We start from the raw sequence: 12,206 nt of genomic DNA on the forward strand, positions 1-12,206 counted from the left end.
GAGCTCGTTGACTTCATTAACTTTGCCTCCAACTTTCACCCTGCCCTCAAGTTTACCTGGTCCATTTCCGACACCTCCCTCCCCTTCCTAGATCTTTCTGTCTCTATCTCTGGAGACAGCTGATCTACTGATGTCTATATAAGCCTACTGATTCTCACAGCTATCTGGACTATTTCTCTTCTCACCCTGTCTCTTGCAAAAATGCCATCCCCTTCTTGCAATTCCTCTGTCTCCGCTGCATCTGCTGTCAGGATGAGGCTTTTCATTCCAGGACGAGGGAGGAGTCCTCCTTTTTTAAAGAAAGGGGCTTCCCTTCCTCCACTATCAACTCTGCTCTCAAACGCATCTCCCCCGCTTAACGCACATCTGCTCTCACTCCATCCTCCCACCACCCCACTAGGAATAGGGTTCCCCTTGTCCTCACCTACCACCCCACCAGCCTCCAGGTCCAACATATAATTCTCCGTAACTTCCGCCACCTCCAATGGGATCCCACCACTAATCACATCTTTCCCTCCCCCCTCTCCCTGCTTTCTGCAGGGATCGCTCCCTACGCGACTCCCTTGTCCATTCGTCCCCCCCCATCCCTCCCCACTGATCTCCCTCCTGGCACATATCCTTGTAAGCCGAACAAGTGCTACACATGTCATTACACTTCCTCCCTTACCACCATTCAGGCCTCCAGACAGTCCTTCCAGGTGAGGCAACACTTCACTTGTGAGTTGGCTAGGGTGACATACTGTGTCCAGCGCTCCCGATGTGGCCTTCTATACATTGGCGAGACCCGACGCAGACTGGGAGAAGGTTTCGCTGAACACCTACGCTCTGTCCGCCAGAGAAAGCAGGATCTCCCAGTGGCCACACATTTTAATTCCACGTCCCATTCCCATTCTGATATGTCTATCCACGGCCTCCTCTACTGTAAAGATGAAGCCACACTCAGGTTGGAGGAACACCTTATATTCCGTCTGGGTAGCCTCCAACCTGATGGCATGAACACTGACTTCTCTAACTTTCGTTAATGCCCCACCTCCCCTTTGTACCCCATCCGTTATTTATTTATATACACACATTCTTTTTCTCTCTCTCCTTTTTCTCCCTCTGCCCCTCTCACTATACCCCTTGCCCATCCTCTGGGTTTTTCCCCTCCCCCTTTTCTTTCTCCCCGGATCTTCTGTCCCATGTTCCTCTCATATCCCTTTTGCCAATCACCTGTCCAGCTCTTGGCTCCATCCCTCCCCCTCCTGTCTTCTCCGATCATTTCAGATCTCCCCCTCCCCCTCTCACTTTCAAATCTCTTCCTAACTCTTCTTTCAGTTAGTCCTGACAAAGGGTCTCGGCCCGAAACGTCGATTGTACCTCTTCCTAGAGATGCTGCCTGACCTGCTGCGTTCGCCAGCAACTTTTATATGTGTTACCAGGTTAATATCTGGGATTGCTTGGGTTGGAGGGGAAGGTGAGTCCAATGTTTGCAGTTGCATATTCAGATGGTTGGCTCTGGTTTCATCCACATTTCTGTATCTTACCTGAATCAAAGCTGGCCTCCTATCAGTTCATAGAATTTTTTTGATGGGTCAGGTTCTGTCATGGAAAAACAATTTTCCGGAAGAGATTTCCTTGATGCTGGCAGTGGGTAAATGACACAGCATTTGGGCTTGTACCCATGGTGGCAGAATATGTTTGTCTCTCCCTCTGTATTCTCTGCACATTTTGCCTACTGCACAATCATTAAAATAATAAAACCTACTTCATTTCTTTTCCTTCTTTTTACCTCCCTTAACTCACTTATAACTTTATGATTCCTCTTAGTCACCACTCCCAGATACTCTTCCATTTTGAATCACTGTGCCAATCCTTTAGTTCTCTAATCATCTGAATTTCATGTTCCCTTATCAGGCTTGAATTGTCTTGAATAAAATTCTGGCTTGAAATTAATCGCACCGCTAATAGCAGTTAGTGGTTTCTGGGGCTTTATATACGACCATAGGACTTAGGGTCAGTATTTGGCCATTTGGCCCAATGAGTCTGCTGTGCCATTTAATCATGGCTTATCCTCTTTTCCTCTCCCCAGCCCCACTCCCCAGCCTTCTCCCCATAACCTTTGATGCTGTGTCCTGATGGAATTCCCTCCCCAATTTTCTGCTTTTCTATTTAAACCCCATTAATTTGGCCAAGTTCTTTCCTTTTAATCTTGTCTCATCTTTTGTAGTTAATGCTAATTGAATTTTGATGTGCAGGCTTGGCATGGCTAATGCTGTGAGGATGCTTCACTGTTAGGGGATGCAAATGTAGACATCGTTGGCATTGTATCAGGACGAGGAATTGGCCACTGAAGAATGTGATGAGGAGGATTTTTTTTCTCTAAGGCTTGTGGATCTTGATAATTCCCTGTGTGACAGAACTGTAGAGGGTGAAATGTAATTAAGACTGAGGTGGATTTTGCGTTACAAGAGGACTGAGGACAATAGTAATTGGAAAAGGAAGTTGAGGTTCTAAGTTAGATGAGCTATGATGTCAGTGAATCATGGAGCAGGCATGAAGAGTTGTACAGGCTGCTTCTACATCTGTACCCCATGCTCTTCAAATAGTGGAATTAGTCAATTGGACTAAATTGAGTAACTAAGTTGTCCACAGCAGAGAGTAGTCATTTAACAAATGGAAAAAATCTTGCTGGATCCTGATCCTTTTCAGAAAGGGACATTAGGATGAACGTTTAAGCATTCGCTGATACAGAAATCCATGCATGAATTTCCGTCTTATTGCACAGACTTAATGGAGTGAATATTTGAGGAGACTAAAGAATTCTCTGAAAGCGGGGACAAACTGTATTAGTTGGATACAATCTCTCTTTAAGGAACATTTTTCCCCCCAGTATATGGTAATTATTGTTAGATTTACAAGAGCAGTTTAACAATAAAATTCTCAAGCTCAGAATGTAATGAACCAGTGCTCCCAGTCCTGCTATTTCTCATCTATCTGAGAATTCCACATTATGAAACCGTATAAGGTGGCCGAATCCCAGGTAACGCCAAAATAATGAGGTATAAGAATCTGACAAAGCTGCCGTGAAGTTACACAAAATGCTGCATGATAATGTGATGGGGAAAAAACAACAAACAAGCTCCAATTAAAAAAAATAGTATGCCTTAAGCGTGGAGCATTAAATGCAAGCTAACTGGGGATCTGGGAGTTACCGTGGACTCTATTAACTGAGCAGCAATTAAAGCAATGAATGGAAAACTGAGCAATTGTGTCATATCTATAGAGTGTAATACACTCATGCAGGACTCCATTATATTCTTTTAACTCTTCATCGAGTACTACACTGATTTATGATCTTCAAGGTACAAATGTAAAACCAAGCTGCAGAATACTGCCCAAAAAGACAGGGATACTAATCCACTGAATTATCAAGTCAGGATACCTGAAATACTCAGTCCTGGAAAGAACTGAATGACTGGGGACCTCACTGAGGTATGGAAAAGGTTAATCTGTAGCAATTCAATTTCAGCTCTGAGTGCAAGATACAGATCAATACTACCAAGAAGTAATCAGTAAGTTTAAGGGCTCACTTTAGGAAGCACTGCTCATAAGAGTTCGGAATGGGTTTTCCAATGAAGGCAGGGGAAAGAAAAATCTTATTAATTACTCGTGATATGAGTTGAAAGTTTATATGGAAAGATGTATATTCTGGGCAGAAACACCTTGCAGAGCTGCATTTTGCCACTTAAATTGATCAGCTTTGCCAGTAATGAATTTGAAAGTTATGTAAAGCTGATGCAAGAGGTGCGACTTTGTTGCAAGTAGGACTTTCTAGGATCAGGGGACATGGCCTCGGAATAGTAGGATGTCGCTTTAGAACAGAGATGAGGAGGAATTTCTATTGCAAGAGGGCAGTGAAGCTGTGGAATTATTTGCCACAGAGAGCTGTGGAGGCCAAGTCAGTGGGTATATTTAAAGCACAGGTTGTTAGGTTCCTGATTAGTTATGGTGTCAAAAGCAGCAAAATGGAGTTGAGAGGGAAAATAAATCAGCCATAATCAAATGGCGAAGCAGATTTGATATGCCAAATGGCCTTATGTTTTGTGCAGATATTGTTAGATTTATGAGAATTTATCAATAAATATGTTAATAGGTTGTAGGCAACACAGAATGTAGTTTATAGCTTATCTAGGACTACATTTCAAAACAATATCTCTATTGAAATTTTAAGCTCAAATATTACATTTATATTACATATCATATTACATTATATACATTACATTTTTGTGGAAAAATCAGTTATTATTATTAGTTGAAAATTATAAATCAGTTGGAACATTTTACAACAGATGCAATTTCCCAAATCTGGATTGTGTGTTGTTTTAAATGCATGTTGTTTTTGTTATGCTCTGTGAAAATTGACTTGTTTCTTGAAATAATTCTCAAGTTGAGTGCTTTATAAAAGCAAAGTGTGGACACAAAACAATTCAAGCTAGATTGGAATATCCATTTGTTGATTTTCTGAGTTCTCAGGGTAACCTTCTAGCTATATTAAGTTAAAATACTTTTCTTTGGTCTCCTGTGGAACATACTTATCTATCAATGATGAACTATTGTAATAACTTCCAATTTCACAGCAACACGCACAAAATACTGGAGGAACTCAGCAGGTCAGGCAGCACCTATGGAAATAAATAAACAGTTGATGTTAGGGGCTGAGAACTTTCATCAGGACAGGAAAGGAAAGGAAAGGGAAAGATGCCAGAGCAAGAAGGTGAAAGAAGGGGAAGGAGGACAAACTAGAAGGTGATAGGCGAAGGCAGGTGGGTGGGAGAGAGGAGATGAAGCTGGGAGGTGTTAGATGGAAAAGGTAAGGGGCGAGAGAAGAAGGAATCTGATATGAGAGGAGAGTAAACTCATGGAGAAAGGGAAGGAGCAGAGGCTCCGGGGGAGGTGATGCATAGGTGAGGAGAAGGTGTAAAGGGCCCAGAGTGGGGAATTGAAGAAGGGGGAGGGGCAAAATGCCCAAAAGTTGGAAAGATCCAAGTTAATGCCATCAGGTTGAAGGCTACCTAGATGAAATATGAGGTGTTGCTTGTTTCTACATTTCCATAGATGCTGCCTGACCTGCTGAGTTCCTCCATCATTTGTGTGTATTACTTCAGATCATGTTTTATGGTTAGAGACTGTCAAAAGCTTCTGATATTTCTTCTTCTTTGAACACATGTCCGATCTCTATTCATTTGTTGCAAACTGTGAAAAATAATTTTAAAAAACAGAAAAATGGGAAGGAGAAGAACTAAAAACTTACTAAACGTGTAATTTTGTTTTTTTTTATTATTTTGGCCTTGCCCAGTGCCTTTTGAAGGCTATTGCACACACCTTGCTCCTCACTTTGTTCCTCACTTCGGCCTTCAAATTTTGTACTTTGCAAGATGTATCACTGTGAAAACTGAACCCAGCTGGTGGCCCAACATTTAAATTCTGATTCCCATTCCCATTCCAACACTTCGGTCCCCGGCCTCCTCTTGTGCCACGATGAGGCCATCTTCAGGGTGGTGGAGCAACACCTTATATTCAGTCTGGGTATCCTCCAACTTGATGGCATGAATATCAATTTCTCCTTTCAGTAAAAAAAATTCCCTCCCCCTCCCCTCTTCTTCTTTCCCCCACTCTGGCCCCTTACCTCATCTTACCTGCCAACAACCTCCTCCTCCCTTTCTCCTATGGTCCACTCTCCTCTCCTATCAAATTCCTTCTCCAGCCCTTTACTTTTCCTACCTACCTGGCTTTCCCTATCACCTTCTAGCTATCTTCCTTCACCTCCCCCCACCTTTTTATTCTGGCGTCTTCCTTCTCCTTTTCCACTCCTGAATAAAAGTCTGGCCCGCAGCATTGACTACTTAACCATTTCTGATGCTGTCTGACCCTCTGAGTTCCTTCAGCATTTTGTGTGTTTTGCTCTGGATTTACAGTATCCGCAGAATTTGTCATGCTTATTTACTAGTTACAAGATGTGTTTTTTAAAATAAGTAAGATCAAAGGTTTCAAAGGTACATTTAATGTCAGAGAAATGTATACAATGTACATCCTGAAATTCTTTTTTCTCGCAACCATCCACGAAAACAGAGGAGTGCCCCAAAGAAAGATTGACAGTTAAATGTTAGAACCCCAAAGTCCCCCCAGCTCCCCCCACCCATGCATAAGCAGCAGCAGAGTACCACCCACCCCGCCAGCAAAAAGAGCATCGGTGTTCCCCACTGAGCACTCAAGCGCGCAGCAAAGAAAGCATTAGTAAAGACACAGACTTGCAGTACCCCAAAGATTTCTCATTCACCCGGTAATTCGACGTACCACAGTCTCTCCCTCTCTCCCTGAGAGGGAAAAAGAGATGTTCCCATTTCACAGCAAGAGGGGAAACATAACAAAACAACTCGCTGATTTACGATGTTAAAAGTCTGTTGTGTTGTTTTTTCCAAGCTCTGTGACCAAAGAACTCGGGTCTCCGGGCACACAGCCAGCAGCCAGTTTGCAGCTTTCGATCTTCCGTCTGCTCCCACGACACACCGATTTTCTGCTGAGGCACCGACCTCGAGTCTGCCTGCCTCCAGAACCACGAAATCCAGGAACCCTGAAGGCGCACTAGTCTTCTCGGCGGCGTCTTTGGTATATCGAATAGCGGCCAGTCGTGAGACCCTGAGAGCAGGTCCCATTGCCGCAAAGAACCGAAGTCAGTGTGTAACTCCAGGTTGGGATCATCAAAAGAACCATGAAAGGGAAAAGTAGAGACATTAAAGATGAAAATAGAGCTGTTTCCGAAGATGCAAGCAGAGGCGTCGCTGTTAGGCGCCATCATCCTCATAAGCTCCTCCCATGTTTACTTTGAACGGCGTTGTGCTTAAAGACCAATAGAAGCAGCTGTGTTTATTATTAATGACAAGTTATATTTCACCAGCGGTCCATATGTGTCATCTGCAGATACTTTTAATACATTATTAATCTGCGGGCCACGTGTCTCTCCACCATGGTTGTCAATCTTTTCAATTAAACACGTAGTCAGACTGCATTTCACTGAAAAGCTAGGTAGCAGTTACAAGATTCAAACTGTAGATAGAGCAACTTTTTCACCAAAAAAAAGCTTCAGTTCTCAGTTGAGCTTCAACTTAATTTTTATTATATTTGTTTATTTTTGGCTTCTGTTTTGAAGCATATATTTAAACTCCAAAATTGACTTGATTAACATTATATGTCAAGCTCAAGGGAACTAATTCATGGGTTAATATCTGAAGTTATAGCCTCAGTACTGAGCGTAAACTGCACCCAAAATATAATATGAAAACTGTTTCCCTACATTCTTGAATAACTTCTAGCTGACATGATCCGTAGATTCATCCTGAACTGTAAGTCCTGTAGAGAGGCTTGCGGACAATAGCTCAATAGTTGAACAAAAGCTAGATGGTGGATACCGAGGATGAATAGTGCAGACCCAGAAAGATCACAAGATCAGTAAGGTGTAATCAGACCGGGTGAAAATTGGGGATTGCCGCTTGGATTCAGTATGACTGAGTTGAATAGAAGAAAGGAAAATAACCAGCCAGAGTTCGTGCTCCTCAGTATTGTCTTCAAATGCTCCGTGTAAGCATCCAAACCAATTAAGTTAAAGCCTCTCCCTTTGCTCTCCTGTGAAGCAGTTTGACTTTCTGTGCTTTCTCTACAAGTCTCACCTTCCTTGGCAGCCTTTTGGAATTGAGGATGACTTGCTTCCATGCTGGCTACGTAAGTTGTGGCTTGACTGATGAGGCCAACAGAGGAACTGCAGTTGCCTGCCTACTAAGTGTACTGTAATCATTTTGAGATTAAGTAGCTTCCCATTAGCTGTGAGGAGTCGTTCCAATCTTGTTAGAGCTACATTGGAACTGATACAAAATTGTAGTGATAACGATTAAGGAACATGTTAGGGCATTGACAGCCTTATTTGACATAATTCTTCCCTGATTTGGCTCTGTCGTAGGCATGTTGGTTAGTATCAAGTCTCATGGAGCAAATGTAAGGTGGAAAATTGAAATTTTTAAATTGTCAGATGTTGATAAAGCTTAAGATTTTAAATTGTTCTTTACTTAAACATACAATTTCCAATTCTGTAAAGGGAGTTTATTTTGTGAAAATTCTTGCATACGTGCACTGCCACACACTTTTTAAATTCTATAGCCAACTTGTGAAATGAAAGTGGCAGCTTGGAGTGAGGGGTGAACACAGTGAAGTTATTTTCTAACCAAGATGGAGCAAGGAGTATCATTTGGATCTGAAAGAAAGTTAGAGGACATTATGGTTATTTAAGGGATCAATGTAATCATTGAGTAATTAAAATTTGCAAAGATTTGAATCTATTTTGCATCAGGGTTATATTTGGTAGAGGGCACAGAATAAATCTGTCAAGCAATTTTCACTTGGTTGCAGCTTTGCAGTGATATCATGGGAAAGCTACTCCACACTCAAGCATGCATGGTTTTAATTCTACAAAGCAATTAATGCACAAGTGCATTCTTTGTGAAGATCACTATTTCTTGCTTCTAATTTTGTTCTTAAATTATATTAATAGTTAAGAGCTGTCTAATCGGTTCCACAGTCCATTTGAAGTAATTATAAATCACCAGAAAATAAATTTAACATTATCCAATTTCTTCAGGGACCACTCAAGATTTGCACTGTTTTTCAGTTGTGGTCAACTCCATCAGTTCTGCATGGTAGCAGGGACAAGTAAAAATGCAAAGTTCAAAGTAAATTTATTATCAAAGTTCATATATGTCATGAGATTAATTTTCTTGCAGACATACTCAATAAATCTGTAGAATAATAACCATAATAGAATTAATGAAGGACCACCCAACTAGGGCATTCAGCCAGAATGTGAAAGACAACAAACTGTGTAAGTACAAGGAGAAGTAATAAAAATAAATAAACAATAAATATCACAAGCGTGCGATGAAGAGTCCTTGAAAGTGAGTCCATTGGTTGTGGGAACAGTTCAATGGTAAGACAAGTGAAATTATCCCTTTTGGTTCAAGAGCCCAATGGTTGAAAGGTAGTAATTGTTCCTGAACTTGTTGGTCTGAGTCCTGAGGGTCTTGTACCTTCTTCCTGATGGTAGCAGTGAGAAGAGAGTAAAAATGCAGAGTGGCCTTTCTTATCAACTGCAGGCATTGCCATTTCTCCTGAATGTGCAGCATATCATGTTATCCTATAGAAGGGCAGACTTGTCCAAAAATTTTAGGGTTTCATTTTTTTTAAATAAACACTTCTGCCTGAGTTGTTCCCCTTTTGATTTTACATTAAATTTATTATGCATAGCTTTTGTATCATTCTATTGGAATATAACTGGTCTAAAATAACAGAATAAATGAATTTGTACAGTTTTCTGTATAAATATGTAAAAATGTTTGCATAATATATAAGTTTGGATTATACTGTTGCTACCTCAATGACTTAGGTTGTCTTACTAAATTTGAACAGTCTAAAATTATAATCATGTTGGTTAGATAAATTGGTGTTTGAGAGGGAAATATCAGCAAGGGCATTGGAAGAATTCTCACTTCTTCTTGGAGCATAGCCAGAAATTCTCAGTACTAGATTCAGCAGACATGCTTTATGTTCAATGTTTCATATGAAGAACAATACTTCTATCAAAGCAGAACTCCTTTTAATGCTAGAGTGGAAAATCACACCAGATCCGAAAGATTTCTGTTAGAAGTAAATCTTATTACTGTGGAAACTTGTCACCATCAAGTTTGCCGGTACTGAGCATTGCAATCTTTGCCACACGTAGAAATATTACCTTATATCAAGAAAATAACCATTATTTTATTTATTTTTAATTTTTATTTTAGCTTAGATATGCAGGATGATAACTGGCCCTTCCATCCATTGATTGCTTAATTTCACCATTTTGCAGTTTCTTAGAATTATTATGTTTAAGCTGTGTATGATAATATGAATTTAGCCACAATGTAGGCAATGCCAGTCAAATGATTTCTTTCCCAGGTGTTATTTGAATGTAATAACCAGCCAGTAGTTTCACAACAAATTCAAATAATTGGATAAATATTCCTTTTCTTGGAACCCACATTAATTCGGAAAGTTTCAAAATAATTTCTCAATGACTGTTGTATCAAGGTGCAAAGCAGCCATAAAATAGACCAATAGTAACATTGGATAATGGGGGTGGAGGAAGGGGGCAACAATATAATGGCAGAATAAAATGTGGCTGGTTAGAAGTGTGACTTTTTTTGGTTCAGCTGACAATAAGGTAAACTTGCCATGTTTTTCACCACTGTAGGTTATTGGAAAAATTGCAGTAACTCCATGACTTTCCTGTGAAATAGATACAGTGCACGATTTTTCTCCATTATCGTGATAATGCAAAATGAACTTTATTGCACAGAACTTAGGAGCAGTTGGTGCTTAAAATCATTACTAAAGAGGAAAGAAAAGTGTTCTTTATTTTTCATTCCAGTGTAAACCTACTTTCCCTGATGAGTTTAAATGTCCCTCAAATCCTTCATGAACAAGAACTACTGAAAATTTGTGTTCAATTTTCAGGTACAAGATTATGTACTGTGAAAGATTTGTGGTAACTGATAGCTAGCAGCATTATGTTTATTGTTTTATTGACAAAAAAGAGAAAGATTGTTGTTTACAGTCAATCTAGCAACTTCAGCCCAATTCACTGGAAAGATTTTTTTAAGTGGAAAAAAGAATCTGGTTTAGTCAAAGTAATTTAAGCAAAGACCTTACATTTCATTTTTAAAGATAAATTAGCTAAGTAAATCTAAATGGATTGCCAAAGAACTCTAGGATATTTTATGAAAATTGTGTAAAGCTAAGAAACTGAGCAAGCACACATTCGTAACAAAATAGGTACAAAGTTGTGCCTGTGTGCAGCACAGCATAATACCTATCAATTAGCCTGACTGGAAATTCAAATGCAATGTGCTTAGAGCTGAATTGGGCTTAATTTTCTCTCTTTGTACTACGTATAAGGGCTATTTGCTTGCTGAAATTATTGATGCATGTCGTCCAGGACATTTTGAAAACTCCTCAACAAAAGTTATCCAAATATTTGAAACTCACCAAGACCGAGTGTGCGGCATTTGTTCAGTACTATATTAAAATGACATTTTACATTGTGCGCTAGAACTTCCAGAAAGTGGCTTGAAACCTGGAGGCGTGAGCACAAAGTCTGATACCTTGGCTAATGATCATCATGACTCCAGTATTTCTACTATTTTTTAATGTTTCTTAATTGTACATATGATTCTTTTGTGCTCTATCGCTGAGCAGCAGTGACCCATCTGATTGGCCTATCAGAGTTCTCTTTGGGAACTTAATCAGCATTTCTGATCTGGCTACTGTTCACGATTGCATTTAATAAAAAAAATGCAAGCCAATGGTTTTCATATAACAATCACTTAACACCACATGGTTAAAGTTAATTGCTGAGAATTGTACCTCTGCAAGCTAACTCTAGTGCAAAGTTATTTTACTGTTCCTCTCTCATTGTATGAAACCGGTATCAATGTTTCTTCCGCAATTGCTGCAAGAGTAGGATGGCAACTAGATGCCAGACCTTGTCAGGAGCAGGCTATAAATTCTGTTTTGGAGCTGGTCCATTTCCTTTCAGATTTCCTTCTTACTACAATTCTCTCCAGCTTACAAACCCCGACATGTACATATGAATGTGCATTTGGGAGACTGGCGGGATGGATTTGCCAGCCGCAGGCATCTTCTGCCATGTGGGAAGTCTAAATGGTTGAGTTAAACACCTTGGTCTGACTACACATTGCTGTTGGTTGATCCATGCTTGTATTTAAATAAGTCGTGTGATGGCCACATGTCTAACTTGTAAATGGTTCAGGGTAGCAATGGAACCCCACTGTAAACTGGACCTGAATGTTGCTGCATTGATCACAAACGGTAAAACCCAGATCCGTGTGTATTTCAAATAAGTTATTCAACAGTGTGATAAATATAAAATAAATAATGTTAGATAAATCTTGCAGAGCAATTGAATGTCACCTTCGAGATGATTTGTCCAGTGATTTATGTGTAAAAGTGCTAGAAAATTTATATTCTCTTTCTAATTTTAAGCTCTTCAAGTTCTTATTTATGACTTCATCGATGCAGGAATTGATCATGTTGTTCACTGGTAATTTTATAGAAATATTGGA

The 12,206-nt window shown here is 40.0% G+C and overlaps 1 protein-coding gene across 9 annotated transcripts in view; it reads left to right on the plus strand.

The window, feature by feature from the left end:
- Window positions 1-12,206, plus strand: part of magi1b (membrane associated guanylate kinase, WW and PDZ domain containing 1b) — a 438,093-nt gene that overhangs the window by 226,006 nt on the left and 199,881 nt on the right. The gene's annotated exons all lie outside the window — the stretch shown is intronic.

This window comes from Mobula hypostoma, chromosome 15 (assembly GCF_963921235.1).
Source record: "Mobula hypostoma chromosome 15, sMobHyp1.1, whole genome shotgun sequence".
Taxonomy (NCBI): Eukaryota; Metazoa; Chordata; class Chondrichthyes; order Myliobatiformes; family Myliobatidae; genus Mobula; species Mobula hypostoma.